Genomic DNA, 17,079 nt, shown 5'->3' on the forward strand with positions numbered 1-17,079 from the left:
TGTCCTGCTGTGTAAGCCCCACTTGCTCCAGAAACTGGGACTTACTCCGCACACCTGAACGGGGAGGCTGCTGCAGCTTTTAAAAACTCAGAACAATTTACTGCTTTTTTCTTAACAAGAAGATGAATTCCCCGAAGAGCAGGTTTCTTTATTCAGTAGGTTTAAAATGTTTATAAAGTAGTTGGAAATGTTCAGATATCCTTTATGTTTATTTCCATTTTTTTTTTGCTTCCCATACAGTTTTCATAACCCTTTATCCTGAAGATAATTCTCAGAAAATAATGCAAATACATCTTTAAAAACACACACATTTTTGTTTTATATACTTTGCAAAGGTTCTTTAGGAAATAGATAAACATACCGTGACAACATAACTTCTCAATTGGTGACAAGGTCTACACTTTATGCCCAGATTTAGTAAATGTGGAGGTCAGCAAACTTTGCCTGTGAGGTGCCAGAATACATATCTTAAGATCACGAGAGGCAAAATCAAAGACAATCTGTAGGTACTTCTATGACAAGACAGGACCTACATTCCTACAATGTTTTGCTTGATGAGATTAAAAAGATAATAAAAACTGAGTAGAGTTTTGTGTAACACAGATCAATGAGTGAAAAATGTAATTGTTGTTTGCAGGGGGGTAGCGTTTGCTTAATGGAGTCCCAAAGTTAATGTTTTCTATCATCAAAACGCATTGCCCATGTCTTACTGCAATACGATTTCATATAGTACTTTTTTTAACGTGTCTTTTTCCCATGGTAGGTAGTGCCAAACACTGATATATGCATGAGTGCATGCTTTTAATTGAGCATATTTATCGCTTAAAAAGAATTTATAGTATTCTACTAGATCATTTTGATATTTGCCTTTTAGCTGGTCTTTAAGTTGTAGATTAATGACTTGCCATTGAAGGTGCCATTGAAGCTCCTCCACTGCATGTTAATGCATTTGAAATATTCAAATTCCATGTGCACTTGCACCCACCAGGCCTGACGAGTGCTGTGGGTCTGTGGTTTGCGTTCAGAAAAGACATGGCCTGCAGATCTGTGCGGGAAAGCCGACCTCACTTCCGCGCCGACTTCGCGAGTCTAAAGCAGCTTGACCGTAAATGTGTGACTCAAGCAACATCAGTTGTTCTTGAAATTACAGTCCTGTAAGTTTCGCCTATAGACTCTGTTTGCCTTATAGTTTTCAGCTGAATTTATTAAGAAATAGTATCAGCTAATTTCTAAAGCCAACTTGGCTTAAATCAAGTGGCTGAGGGTCCCACCAGGCCCTGGTGGTGCAGGCTTTGGATCCCTGTTCTAAGGGATCCCAAAGGCAATTGTTTCCATTGTCCCACAGCAACACTTATTGTTTTTTTATTTGCCTTGAACAGGACGCAGAGAACGCTTATAGTGTCCATTCACTCATGGCTGCCTTGAACAACCATTTGTCAAGGCCCTACATGCTATCTGGATTCTACTGGGTATTAGAGAACTAAAAACACAGTCTAGTGAAGAAAAGAGACATGTCAACAGGTAATTCCAACTTAAGTACTAAAAGTACACATATAAATGTCCCATAGGAACAAAGAGGATAAAAACAGCTAATTGTGATTAATTATCAGGTGCCATAATTTGAAAGGAAACACCAGATGTGAAAATATTCAGCCTTGATCATAAAGCACCAGCAGTGGTTTCTTAGCTAGAGAATTCAGGAAAGAAAATTCTGGACAAAGAGACCACTTTATATATAGACTAGAGGCCTGGTGCACGAATTTGTGCATCAGTGGGGTCCCTCAGCCTGGCCTGCGGGAGCGGGCCAAAACTGGCTCTCCGACATTCCCAGAGGGGTCCCAGATTGTGAGAGGGTGCAGACCAGGCTGAGGGACCCCTCTGGTGCATGATCAGAGCAGGGGAGGGATGCGGGAGGTTGGCCAGCCCAGGATGGACCGCAGGAGGGCTCCAGAGCATGTCTGGCCCACCTCACTCAGTCCCAATCAGCCAGACCACAGCAACAAGCTAACCTATCGGTCAGAACGTCTGCCCCCTGGTGGTCAATGTATGTCATAGTGACTGGTCAACCGGTCAACTGTCTGCCTCCTTGGTCAGTGCATGTCATAGCAAGCAGTTGAGCAGCCTTAGCATATCATTAGCATATTATGCTTTGATTGGTTGAACAGATGACCAGACGACCGGACACAGCATATTAGGCTTTTCTTATATAGGATCATCCTGTGTCCAGAGAAATGAGAGCCAGTGAAAGCAATGTTGGAAGGAAGGAGGGGAGGAAGGTGGCAGAAGGAGGGGGCTGGACAGGCCTAACAGGGCCAGACCGAGGTGGCCTTGGGACCAGGGCTTCACAAGCTTTAATGCGCAAACAAATCACCTGGACAGTCTGTTGGACAAAATGCAACTTCCTTCCCATTCAGCTGGAGGGGCCCCCATCCGGCATCTCTAACAAGCTCCCAGGGGGTGGGAATGCTACTGGCTGGAGGACCTCCCTTGAAGAGCAAGACTCTACCCATCTCTCCGGATTTTAGCTCTCTTCCCTCTCCGGGTGGTGAATTCAATGCTATTGACATGTTAAGCGGAGAAGTGACACATCAAATTGTGGAACATCAAAGGTAAAGCTGCAGCTCCAGGGAGGGTGGACTCTATGTAAGCAAGAGCCAGGAGAGGGAAGAGCTGCCGAGTGGAGCCTGTTCAGAAGAGAAAGGCTACAGTAAGCGTACATGAGCTCCCCACAGCCTACAGTAGGCAGCGATCTGATGCTAACGTGGTAAAAACACAGGCAACAGGTGACTATGCAAATTATGCGGAAAGGCTGGATAGGGAGAGTGAAGTAGCAATAGCTCTGTTCCCTAAAAAATATGCAAGAGGCAGCCATAATAAAACCTGGCCCTGCTCCATGCACACCCCTGCACTCTACAGCGAAAAAGCAATGACAGAATTTGCTTTCCTTAGTGCTAAAAAAATTCCTTCGTAACAGGACTCATTCCAACAGGAAATATACAAGAGCAATATTGTGGTGTATAATAGCTAACCTCCACTCTGCTGAAACTGATGTCAGAGGAATTTAGCGGCTGCCAATGTAGGAGCTTTACTTGAAGGCTCCAGAAATAAAGTCAGATGGTAAGTTATGTGGGTTTTCCTAAGAGGGACAGGCATTTCTCCTTCTGGAGTGGTTTAGGCCTGCCAAACACTGGGTCATTTTTATAATCCTTTTAATACAGTTCATGGTACTGCAATGTATGGCTTCTGCAGTGGTCCACAGGCAATGAAATCAAGTGTATTTATGAAATTAATGGCATGCATCTGCTTGGTCCAAAGACTTTAAATTATTAAAGTAGAACAATGAGATCAGGGGATTACCTATATGGAATGGATAGGCATATAAACACTACATAGAAATAAAAATATCCTTTGTTTTATATGCCTTTTAAAGAATGCTGTCAGGCCCAGCTGGTGTGGCTCAGTGGTTGAGCATCAACCTATGAACCAGGAAGTCACAGTTGATTCTCAGTCAGGGCACATGCCCGGGTTGCAGGCTTGATCCCCAGTAGGGGGCGTGCAGGAAGCAGCCAATCAATGATTCTCTCTTATCATTGATATTTTTTATCTCTCCCTCTCCCTTACTCTCAGAAATATATAAAAATATATTTTAAATAAATAAATAAAAGAATGCTATCAGGGAGCAATAGATAGATAGAACTTTATGATTGCCTTATTCCATGTGATTTAATCCTTTATAAATACAGAAAAAGACAGCAGAATGCCAAAAATGTAAAGTGAGGGCATAAGAATCAGACTAGAATGGAGAGATGCAATTAGGAATTTCCGTTATTTTAAGATGGATATGGAATAACAAGGCACACGGATTGGGCTCTGAGCTTTACTGCAGCCATGTAACAGACAGATCTATTTATGTACTATTCCATGTGGATGGCGAAACAATTTCTCCTTTACACCAAATGAGAGAGAAACGAGTAAGCCACCATAGAGTCGCATGGGAAACTCTATGAAGGGAAACATTACGTTTCAGCCTTTGACGAGCTTCTGTAGGCGGTTCCTGATGTGCCGGGCTGCGGTCTGGTAGTCCCTCTGCGGGCGCGTCTTCAGTGTTTACTGCGGCAATAATTGTGACATCTGCCAGCATCTATGTTTCCCATTTAGTCATCTCGTGCTGAACTTCTGGTGTGATGTGCTAATTTGATTCCCTCTTACTTGTTTTGATAAACATAAAGCTTTTCCTAGAGTCAAAAATTGAGGTAATTTCTCCAGGTTTAAGAAAACAACATTGAAGTTGAGTGAGTCATGGGATGTCAGCAACTCCTTGAAGTTTGGAAGCATGACTTGCAACGTGTGCACAGCCCTGGTTCCCCTAGTGCAGTGGTCGGCAAACTGCGGCTCGGCAAACCGCAGCTCGCGAGCCACATGCAGCTCTTTGGCCCTTTCAGTGTGGCTCTTCCACAAAATACCGACTTCTGCGCATGGGCCAAGAAGTTTCAATCACACTGTATGTGCGCACCCGCACGTGGTATTTTGTGGAAGAGCCACACTCAAGGGGCCAAAGAGCCGCATGTGGCTCGCGAGCCGCAGTTTGCCGACCACGGCCCTAGTGGAGTCTGTAGCGACAGGCAGAGCTTGTATAGTGAACCCACGTGATCAGCATTAGGGGGACAACTGGGAGATGTATTGTACCTGCTATTAGAAAATAAGAGTTTGAAATTGACCTTGCTACCTTGGCACTGATTTTCTACTCCACCACGACAAGGGAATCCTTAATGCAAGGTTTCGACGTCTATATCCACTGCTATTCTCCACTAAAACTTATTCTCTTAGAATCAATATTCCTGTTTATAAACTAGTTCTCTGACTTATTACAAAACACGATGATGTTTAGAACAAGCTAATGGTCAAAAGCATGTTAATCGATTTTCCTACTTGGAAAAAAATGTGTGCAGATAGCTGCCTTTTATTCAAGATCGAGTTGGTTCATTTGTCGACTGATTTAATTTGGGCTCTGAAGGCTTATGAGAAATAAGAAAACGTTTGAATGTTCCAGTCATTCCTCTCTGTTGTGACATTCTGTTCTTTCATTCCATCACCTCCACGAGTTTGCCAACTGGCACTGACAGGCGTGTGAAACCACTGCAGATCCTTAGTTACTTCAGTGGGCGCTGCTCGAAGTGCACCGTCCACTCTCTCCCGCAAAGCTCTCCGAGCCCAAGGGCTGCTGGGGGATACATCGCCCCTGGCAGCACCTGAGTGTAATCACCTGACCTCCAGCATGTTAAGAGCTACATGCATGAGTGCAGTCATCATGAAAATGAACGTCTAGGCTGCGGACTGGAGGGGGTGCGGGGTGCAGAACCACAGGGAAAAGCGCTCACATTCTTTTCTTTTTTGGCTTCATCTGCACTGATTCATCCATCTCTTTCTCAGCTCCCCCAGCTCAGCGGTTCTAACTGCATCACGTTGCCTTAACCTGAGAATGAAGTCAAGCTTTTCCCTATTGAACACCTTCTAATGGGGCTCCGGGGGTCACCTGGCCGAGGGCTGGCCGAAGTGATGAATGCCGCCTCCTCTCTTCCGTGGATCAAGAGGCCCTGCACCTTCCTGGGTCAAATGAAGACCCTTGAGAATAATTTCTGGATCCCCGACAGAGTCGTGAAGCTGTCAGGATCTCCTGGATGGATACGATCAGCGAGTATTGCAAATTTATTCAGCCAACCTCAGAGAAGCAGGCTGAACACTTATACAAATTTTCAGATGACAGAAAACACAAATAAGCCGTAGAAGATGGGTTTCTTGGCTGACACTTGGCAAATGGAATTTAAACATGTAGGGATAGAAGAATCATTCATATTGATCATAAAACTAAGAAGAAACACAGATATATTCTTCCAGCCTTTCAAACTCTGTCACAAGTCCTGGGTGCCTCCTTATTTCTCATTATCCAGTAAGCACATTGCCCAACAGGCACATTCCTTTCGAAGACTGGATTAGTCAATCTAGATCTGTTTGCCTCTTGCAAATAGCGCTGTTTTTACTTCTTACTTGCATGTCAAGAATTAACTCTTCCTTACTATCTCCTAATGCCTCGTATCCTCTGAAAGTTGCTACCACCAAATTCTCTTAAAAGAGACATTAATTAACTGGGAAGACACACTATGAAAGAGCCAGAGCCACTCATCATCCCAAACAAAATCACCTGTATGACATTGGATAGCACAAACTATTTTTCCTAAGTTTTCTCATTTGGAAGGATAAACATTTGGAAACCAGTGTGTATCAAAGGTTTAAAAAATGGACCTTGTTTTCAGTCTAACTGAATATTATTTTAAACTACAGATCAACCAAAGAACTTGTACACATACATGCATAACTCGTGGGCATAGATAATAGGGTTGTGGAGGCCTGGGGTGGGGGTGGGCTAGAAGGGGTCAATGGGAGAAAAAAGGGACATACTAGTATGTAATACTTTCAGCAATAAAGATTTTAAAAATAATAAAATAAATAAATTAGAAGTCATGTCTTAAAATATATAGTAGAGAGGAGATATGCAAATAGGTAAAATAGATAAAATTCTCAAACTAATATATAAGAAAAATCCTGAGTTAAAAATATATTCACTATAGTGTTGATAAAAAAGCATACCTCATAATTTTTAAAACAAATACTACATAAATATAAAGGTTCGTGTATTATAATCTACTTTATATTGTACCAAGTTTCTATTAGACATCTTTTTAAAGGATTAATTTTTAAAGTCACCAAGAATACCCTTAACTTCAAAGTATGCTAACAATTTCATTTAAGGTCAGAGAAAAGTAAAATATTTTAGAGAAAGTAAGTTTAATACAATCTTGTTTAAAAAATACCAGTACATGGACATATCTACTAAAATTCAGATGTAAATGGAAAAATTCAGCCGATTATTCACATTTAAAAAAGAAGTAAAACTTCTCGTTTTTCCACCAAACACAAAAGGTGAGGTATTTGTAAACATTTCCTGAAATATTCTTTTACCTCCATTCCTTACATCTACTTGAATATTACTTTACGCATAAAGCAAGTCCTTAGTATGCTGTGCTAATTAATTAGGTGACGGGGAAAGTAGAACCTGAATAACTTACCAATGCTTTTCTGGGGAAATGTTCCCAAGTGCGAATGCATCTGCCACGTCTCTATGGCAGGAGGGGCAACAGAGAAAGGCCTACACTTGACTCAGGGGCCTCACCTCCATCCAACGTCGCGCAGGAAGACACTGTCTGGTATCTTTCAGAAAAAGGGGCCGGGATGCGGATGAGAGCAATAGGAGGCGAAGGAGACCGCAGACCCCCACGGAAGCCCTGGGTGACTCCCAGGGCCCTGGCTGTGCTGCCCGGCTGGTTACACGTGAGATGAAGGAGAAGACACGCTTGCAAGCAGCGTGGAGAGAAAAGAACTGGCACTCCCAACGCCAGTGATGGCGAACCTTTTGAGCTCGGCGTGTCAGCATTTGGAAAAACCCTAACTTAACTCTGGTGCCGTGTCACATAGAGAAATTTTTTGATCTTTGCAACCATAGTAAAACAAAGACTTATATTTTTGATATTTATTTTATATATTTAAATGCCATTTAACAAAGAAAAATCAACCAAAAAAATGAGTTTGCGTGTCACCTCTGACACGCATGTCATAGGTTCGCCATCACTGAGCTGCCTTCTCCTCACAGTCGTGGGAGCGAAACTGAGGCTCAGAGACGCTGGGTAACTTCTCTGGAGTAAAACCCTGTGGGGTCCCAACCCTGGTCTCTTTCTCCACATGGAGCCTCCGCACCCTGGCTCTGGCTGCTTTCAGAGAAGCCCCCTGCCCTCCGAAGGCAGCGCGGGTGGATTTTCATTGGCGTTTTATTTATTCTTACAAATAGCCCAGCCATCGTAGCTCAGTGGTTGAGCGTGGACCTATGAACCTGGAGGTCACAGTTCCATTCCCCGTCAGAGCACATGTGATCCTCTCTCATTGATGTTCCTCTCTCCCCAGCCCTCTCCCTCTCCCTTCCTGTCTGAAATCAATAAAGAACAACAACCGAAGGACTTGTATGCATGCATATGAGCCTAACCAATGGACACAGACAACAGGGAGGTGAGGGCATGAGTGGGGGCGTGTGGGGGGCAATGGGAAGATAAGGACACATATGTAATACCTTAATCAATAAAAAAAATATTTTTAAAAAAGCTGGCTATGGAAACATTTAAAATAAATAAATATAGGATAATTTTTTTTTTGGGGGGGGGGGTTTGAACTTTGCTGTTCTCCTGACCTAGATAATTTAGAACCCCGGTGTTAAGTGATGTGTGTGTCAGCGAAGGCCCTCACCCTGGCCGCTAGCATCAAAGTACACGGATGAGATTATTCGCATCAGGCGACTGCCTTCCGCCTCTGCGGCTCCCGCTCGGTCCTGCGAGAGCCCGGGCACTGCTGGCACCTGGGGCGCCTGGGACCCTTTCGGAGCGACCCTCTGTCAGCGAGGAGACATTGTTACTCATCAGGGTGTCCTGTAAGTGCTTCCAGGGAGCCACACACTGACTAAGCAGGCAGCACATGGCACCGGGCCGGGCCGGGAAGCCTCCCCAGGCCCCTGTCACAGCTGCCCCCCGCACCCCCGCCCCCATGCGGCTTCTCACCATCCTGAGAACGTCTGCCCTTCGGTCTGTGCGCGCCACCCTCTGCCTCTCCCACCCCTTCCCTTCCTGACTCCAAAACGTAAAAATTACTCGTGTAGGGAACATTCGAGAAACCAACTCTGCAGCATTCTGTTTGTTTAAACTAGATTCCAAGTCCCTGTGTTTATTTGGGAACAGGCAGCGGCCGGCTGGCACGGGACAGCTATTTGGGGCAAATGTTGAAACACGTGCTCTCAGGGCGAGACAAGAGCAGAGTTGACTGTGTCTAAAGGCGAAAATGGAGCAACACAATTTTGTCATTTTAATCAGTTTTACATTAATTGAAAAGGCCACGCTTCTGCATGTAAGTCCTAAATATGCCAATTCAAGAAGTCCTGGGCATTTTAAGTAACAATCTCTTTGTATCTGTATGTTGTTCTTCCTCTTAATAGGGAGCCTGAGCTTAGCAAAAATCCTTCAAACTACAAAAAAAGACCCAGCGTACACTTCTCAATCTCCTAATCCTACTTCTAACAATGATGTCATATGTACATATCTTTGGCAACCCACTAGTTGAAAGTTTAGAGATACACAGGCCTGAGCTATTTTGTAATATTTCTTAGCACAAAGCTACACAATTCTGCTGTGTGGAATAGTGATATGATTTATTTTTCCAACCTTGATTTGCCACTGCAACCTTCAATTTCAGATCATTGAAATTGTCAGTCTTTTATATAAGTTTAGCTTTTCATTAATTAAACTTAAGTCCAAATAAATTGTATCTGTCACAAGTGATTTAATTTGTCATTTTATATAAAGCCTATTTTCAAAAAGCTAAAAATACTATTTTTAGTCAATGTCTATATATATTCCTCATTTTTATAAACAACTCAATTTTTAAAATATTTAAAAACTGACATATGAAGTAGCAACTCAGCATTAGCGTAATGTAATATTCTTAGTTTTAACTCAGATTACTAACAAATATTCTAATAAATCACTTTAACTTTCAAATTTACTTTTAATGTCACCTACTATAAACATACCCAGATTGGTGCTCCTTTATAAATTCCTGTACAATCAGACATAATATTCCGACGAGATGCTAAAAGTGAATACTTGAATTTGCAGATAGAAAATTAACTTCCGAACAAGTGTGCCGTGGCTGCCTTATCTCAAGAGAAAAGTAGAGAGACGGCGTACATTTCCATTCTCGGGCCACGCCATGCTAATCAGAAGGAAGTGCTGGGGAGTAGCATCCTTAAGGCCGCAAGATTTTGAACATGCCAGGAGCTCATCAGGTACAACACGCTCCTTTTTGCCTAGCAGGTCATGAAGTCTGAGGCGCTCAGAGATGGACTCTGATCATACACCTGTTTAAAACATTAGGAAAACCCTGATTATGGCTGCTCAGCAGCCTCCCAATGCGCAAGGAGCAGGCCATTTCGTCACAGAAAATGTGTTTCCATGGCAAGTGCTGCGGCAGCTCCTTTCCGCGCCCCCAAAAAAAAACGCCAGTGTGTGGGCAGACCAGCCTCTGGGTGGTTTGAGAATCTGATGTGAACGGCCATAACGTACCTCCCACAGCACACATTTCCCTGGGACATTCCTGGCTGCCCCATCCGTGTGCGTTGAGCACAGAGTGATCTGAGCACGTCCGGCCTGGGGCTCCTGGATCAGGTATTTGAGCTCTGGCGCCAGTTTACAGTCCTACGTGCCCAGGTGGGCCCGCTGCATGACCTACGCAGAATCCTAGGAGCCTCAGGCAGGCCTTAGCATTGGCTCCTAGAGTTCCCTAATCTTTTATTCTGGGTCGTTTTTTTTGTTGTTGTTTTTTTTTAATGTCTACCAATTCTCTCATTAGGTACCTCTAGTCATCTTGAAAATATAACCCAGTGGAGAATTTGAAAGAGAAGAAAAGGAAATATCCTGACACTTTCTACCAGCGTGTTAAAAAAATAAAAGGAAATGAGTAGATTTATCCTCAGATAATAGCAGCATCCTTCTGGCCAACGAGTAGTGGCTCTTGGGTTACCCAAGGGAAAAGGACACATTTGGAAGAAAACATTTTTATACATTAGCTCTTGTCACCCGTAAAAATCCTACATGCAAGATTCTGAAGACCTCATATTTGCTCTTACGTTTCAGTTTTAAGATGCATCCTGGTTTTTTAAATGTCAGCCTCCACAATTTAGAGTTTAGACTATAATTTTAAAGAGTTTTCACATAATTTAAGAAGCATTTTTCATTTTTAAAAAATAAATAGGAATCTACTAATTAAACTCAGTATTTCATGACCTATTAATTCAGCAGTTACTATAATCCATCTTTAATTGGATTAGCTATAATTACAATTAAATTGCTCTCTGAATCATAAAAGGTTAAGTACAAGTAATTTTCCATTTAAAGACTTACCAGTAAGTATAAGTTGATCATGGTAAGAATGAACAGATACTTTATTCTGAGGTTAACTGCTAAGCCTTTCCCCCTATTTTCATGAAATTGGCTTCCTTACCTCTTGCTTTTCTGATTCATAAAACCTCTCCCCTCTACAGCTGTGAAGGCAGTCCAATTACAGTAACACTGGCAACTCGGAATATACCTGTATAGCCAACGGTTTCCCTGGGAGGTTCTGAACTAACACCACTGCTGGTCCAGAAATGACACCAGTGGTCTTCGTGGTTGTGGTGTGGTCATGGCCTGGGCATATTGGTGGACAGCACTTAGTAGCTGTAGAGGGAGATGCAGAGTCAAAAGATGGAGATGAGGAGGATGTGCAACCCCTAAGTATACCTGGGAAGCATTCTGGCCCCGGTAGCAATGCTCCACAGAGAAAAGCAAAACATCCTGCTGATGAAGAAGGTGATGAGGAAGATGAGGGTGATGCAGATGATGATGATTTTGATGAGGAGAAAGCTGAAGAGAAAGCTCCAGCAAAGAAATCTGTAGGAGACACTCCACCCAAAAATTCACAAAAATCAAACCAGAATGGGAGACTCACAACCATCAACACCAAGATCAAAAGGTCAGAATCCTTCAAAAAAACAGGAAAATACCCGGAACACCGAAAGGACCTAGTTCTGAACAAGACATTAAAGCACACATGCAAGAAATAAAGCTCATAGCCCTGGCCTGTTTGGCTCAGTGGATAGAGCGTTGGCCTGCGGACTGAAGGGTCCCGGGCTCGATTCTGGTCAGGGGCACGTTCTTTGGTTGCTGGTGTGTCCCCAGTGGGGGGTGTGCAGAAGGCAGCTGATCGATGTTTCTCTTTCATCGATGTTTCTGACTCTCTATCCCTCTCCCTTCCTCTCTGTAAAAAATCAATAAAATATATTTTTTTAAAAAAAGAAATAAAGCTTGTGGATAATCCTGGGCACTATGGGTAAATAAGCGCAAAGGTGGGGGAGGAGGAAAAGGAGAGACAAGGGCCATACTGAATCTCAACAACCCAGAGGGCAGTCTCTATTCTAATCTCAATCCCCTTTCCTGGTTGCCCCACCCACCCACGACCCCCTCAGGCTGGAAGAAGCCTCACCTTGACCCCCTAAAGCACTAGTTCCTCTGGCTGCCAGGATGCAGTCACCTTCTACTTTGCTTTCTACTTGTGCATTAGCCTCACCTCTTTGACCACGTTTTAAATACCTTTGTATCTCCCTAGTTTCTCAATAAATATTTGAATGAATAAAAAAAAAGAAAGAAACAAGTCAATAGAAAAGGCAGGAACGTTCTCCTCTGTGGTACGAGGATGTACATTTGCTTATAAACCTGCGATGTTGAAAGGCAATATCTGAGCCAACCTATGTGCTAACTAACGGGTGATACTCTGCAGGGATGATGTTTCGCAGCAGTTCTCACACTTTCGCGCAGGACAATGGCCTGAGGGCTGACTGAAACACAGATGCTGACACCCACCTCCAGAGGTTCTGATGCTGTAGGTCCAGCTGAGGATTAGAATTCACATTTCCAATAAGTATTGTCTAACACGGATGCTTTATTACACAAATCACACAAGTGTTAAAAGAGGCAACTCACTGCAAATTCCACCACCTGGAATTTACTAGAAAACCCTTCCTCTATTAAGAGCATCTGAAAACTGTGCTGTCTGCTGAAACAGCACTCCTCGGGGTGAAAATAAGACAATGAAGGGAGTTTCTAGTCCTGTTTTGTTTTGTTTTTTGTGATTTTTTTTTTTTACCATCAAAGAGAAGCTTATCCGTAAACCTGAAATAATGGAAATGTTTAGAGAAAGCATCAAGACATTTTAGCAGCTGAGAAAAGGCTACTAAAGCATACCCAAGTTTTTAAGAAATTATATCAAAAAAACAATTTAAGAGGCAATAGCTATCATAGCCCTCTGGGGGTTTCATGGCCAGCAAACTTAAAGAAGGTGTAGAGTAAAAATTGAAAACCTGATAATACAATCACAAATGATACTGACGAGGAAAATATAAGAATCGGTATCCAAGGAAACCAGTGTGGTTGCTTAGGGCTCTCTTCTGACGAGTTCCTAGTTAAGTAAAATGTGCAAAATGTGCAAAATATGAATGTAATAAAAGATAAATATAAAAGTGAAGCAACAATCTTTAAGAAGAGGACCAAGAGGCTGAAATATCTGATATTTCTCATCTATACTAAGGATACTACAGAGTTTTCTTTGAAATGTGTAGAAAATATGTGCAATATAAACACTGTATAAGAGTAAAAATATTTTTTAATTGATGCACGCAATCACTGCTTGGGAGAAATGATATGCTGTTAAGTGCGATAAAATGGTGGTTTGCTCCCATTTCTCTCCATTGGGAGAATTATCTTCACATGAGGAAAGAGAGCATCATAAAGAGGTAACTTAAGCACAAAATAAAAGCAAAGATTATATGAGCATTTAGTCTCTTTAAGTGAATGTTCAAGTCCAGATGCAGAAACATTGCATCAGAAAGGTTATGAAACAAATCATTCTGGGCAATCCCTGGGAAATGATGGTGAATAGAGGAAATCCCCTAAGAATGAACATGAGCAAATGACCCGGCGTTAAAAAATGGATAGATGTCAAAATACAGAGCCCATAGGTTGTCGGACAATTATTAACTTTGCAAAATTCCATAAAGGGTTGTCAGAGTATTAGTATGGAACCTCTAGTAAGTGGTAAACCCAGTAAACCCAATAAATAAACAAACCACACCAAGAGCGCACGGAGACTGAGGCACCCCGAGCCAACCTCACATTTCATGCCATTTCTGTCATAATCTATGATACTTCCTGGAATGTCACGATGCTCCTGGAGCTGTGACTGAGAATGTACAACAAGCACTAGAACATTTAGGTTACAGGCTCCATCCCCAGTAGGGGGCGAGCAGGAGGCAGCTGATCGATGATTCTCTCTCATCACTGATGTTTCTCTCTCTCTCTCCCTTCCTCTCTGAAATCAATAAAGATATATTGGAAGTTAGAGAAATGTGGAGCTACAACAGAGCCCCCCCCCCAGGGGTTTTAATTATGAGTCAGTAGAAGGAACACTAGAAAGAGAGCTTCTCTCCTTGGCTCTGTTCCATTCAGCTCCACAGTCTTCCTATCAGTGACTCGGCTGGAAATTAAATGGTGTCCTTATCAAATAGGTGGTTGACTCACAGATGGGACAATCCACTGCTATCACTGACACCGGAAACAAGACCTTTAAGTGATCTTAACAGGCGGAATGGATGAGGCCAACCCAACAGAGGGAAATTTAACTGGGCGAAGGGCTGCGACCATGCCAGCGTAAGGAACTTTTAATTGGGATACATGAAAAAAATCTTAGATTTTTGTTGGAATGGCAATTATGGAATAACATGTTGAGGATAGTTCTTTTCATGACAGCAATTCACATGGCAATGACTTGGGAGCTTTAATCAATTACAAATGTACGGAGACAACATACGTGAAAGGGCTTGTGGTGCCTGGCAGCTAGCAGTCACTCACTACACAGGTGTGTGCTGCTGAAGCTCATGCTAAGCCAAACATGTGATCTGGCTGCTGACGCTGACTGTATGGCAGGCGTGGTGCTCACACTGAGGGGATATTCCCATGGCTCCCTGGGCTGGTCAGATCAGATCATCCATGGAGCGCGTTGCCTAGTCCATTCTGGAACCCTCGCTGAAAGAAGCCAGCTGATGACACGAGCAACATTTAAAAAGAGACCGACCAGAATGGCATGGGGGTGAGAGATGGGTGAGGTTTAACAGCAGAGAGTGACTAGGGTAAGCACTCTTAATATTTTAAAGGTTGCCACATAGGAGAGGGGCATTTTTAATATTTAAATTTCACAGGAAGGGCTGAGAGCAAGATGGAAAAAACAAGAAAGAACTTTAGATCAAGCAAAGGACTTGTATGCATGCATATAAGCATGATCAATGGATGCAAGACACTGGGGGGTTGGAGGGGGAGTGAGGGCATATGCTGGGGAGTAAGGGAGGCCGGGGGAAGGTCAATGGGGAAAAAAGGAGACATATGTACTACTATTTTTAATACTGTAAACAATAAAATTAAATTTAAAAAAAGAACTTTATAATAATTTCAAATTTCCAACAACAAAAGGAAATCTGTCATGAAGTGATGAGATTTCACGTTTCTGCCCGAGGCTGGGCAGTGAGGGAGGTGTAAAGGGGATTTCTGAAATCAGGTGGAATCTGGTCTTAATGGCTCTTGTGTTTCTATCTGCTAAGTCAGTTCAATAAGTGTTTGCTGAATATTTACTAGTGGAAGGCAATCCCACCCCCCTTCTGTGGGGTTGTCTACAAAAGTAAAAGGGGGATAGGTTTTATCCTAAGCACACCTGTGATCTTGTAATAGAGCTGAGGTATGTACTTCATTAATTTTAAGACCATAACCCTGACAGATGTGATTTAAGAGCCACACAGTGCTCTGGGAGTAGAGAATTGGGAGTGGTGTAGAAATATGTTAGGGTTTGAGTAAGATTTTTATGAGATGTAATTGGTGAGGGAAAGAGGTAGTAAAATGATGCCAGGATGATGGAAAAGTGTAGCAAAGAGACCAACCTGAGAGAGAAGCTTAACAGAAAGTTGTTGAGTTTGAGTAAAGCATGACGAGAAAGGGGAAGCAATGAAACAGGCTCACAGAGGTCCTGAGAGCTACTTCGTCTTCTAGAGGTGGGAAGAATCCATAGCACACACCGGATGTGGAATGACCATGATCGGAATTCTGTTCTAGTAATTGGCATGAGCAGATAAGTTGGATAAAATAGGTGCATTTGGAAAGAAAGTGGCCATAATAGAGTTATCGAAGGATATTTGTGTTTATTGGCTAGCATCTATATTCCAGAACACTAAGTGAGGTCCTTTACATAAAACACCTAAATCCTCATAGATGTATATGTGCAAATGCAACTGAAAAAATTCTATTATGTTATTACACTGTGATAATATAAACCAGAAAAAGCTTTAAATTTCAGGTGATGACATTTTCCCATGAAACATAAGGAAGGAATCCATTAAGATACTTTTTGAAAAGGCCCTCTCTGGGGAGTCAAAGGGGAAAAGAATGTTTCATGTGTGTCGTTATTATATCTAGAATCAAAATATTATAACTAGGATCTTCTATGAGGATGCAGTTGGTAAATGTTAAGCATTATGAGTGTTAGCTGTCATGTGTTTGTTACATGAGATTGAAAACATGGACTCTCCTAGCAACGGTGACCTTCATCGGGCACATGGAGATGACGCTGGTGAACGTCACTTCTCAGAGGACCAAGCGCGGTGCCTTCTGGGTTGAAGATCAGATTACATTTGAAAACACTGAAGATACTACGCTTATTTTTCTTATCCTAAAGCCACGAAGTGAGTGAGTGAGTGAGTGTACCTTAATTTGTATCAGAAAAATAGTGGTTCCTTGCTGTTATTCAGGCAAAACTTCTGTCTGAAGATGGGCAAATGATGAGAGTAGCAATTAGTAACTTCTCTGACTGGAGCCCACTTAAACTTCTACTGTGAACCGTAACAACAGTTAACTATAAAAAATAGTCCAGGGTCGAGTACAAGAACTGGCAGGATGTGTCAGGGGTGCACCTGGGATCGAGAGGACTTCTGAAGGTCAGACTTCCATCTTTAGGCAAGAGGAGCTGCCATTTACTGGAAGTCACCACGGATGAAGCACGGCGGACTACTTTATATTCCTAAACCCATGACTGAGAAAACACCCCCAGATTCCAACCAACAAACTCCCTCATTGAGCAGAGTTTAGCCTGCTTACTAAGAACATCTCCATATAAAGACCTCTAAGAAAGGCCTGCCTGGCGGGGCTCAGTGGGTGAGCGTTGACCTATGAACCAGGAGGTCACAGTTGGATTCCCGGTCAAGGGCACATGCCTGGGTTGTGGGCTCGACCCCAGTGTGGAGCATGCAGAAGGCAGCTGATCAATGATTCTCTCTCATCATTGATGTTTCTATCTCTC

General features: G+C 42.7%; 1 protein-coding gene and 1 pseudogene across 1 annotated transcript in view; one reads left to right on the forward strand and one right to left on the reverse strand.

The window, feature by feature from the left end:
- TMEFF2 (transmembrane protein with EGF-like and two follistatin-like domains 2) overlaps positions 1-17,079 on the reverse strand; it is a gene marked incomplete at its 5' end in the record, with an annotated part of 240,715 nt that overhangs the window by 163,066 nt on the left and 60,570 nt on the right. The window lies entirely within an intron of this gene.
- LOC102245239 overlaps positions 1,033-17,079 on the forward strand; it is a 40,978-nt pseudogene continuing 24,931 nt past the window's right edge.

This window comes from Myotis brandtii, unplaced genomic scaffold, assembly GCF_000412655.1.
Source record: "Myotis brandtii unplaced genomic scaffold, ASM41265v1 scaffold381, whole genome shotgun sequence".
NCBI lineage: Eukaryota > Metazoa > Chordata > Mammalia > Chiroptera > Vespertilionidae > Myotis > Myotis brandtii.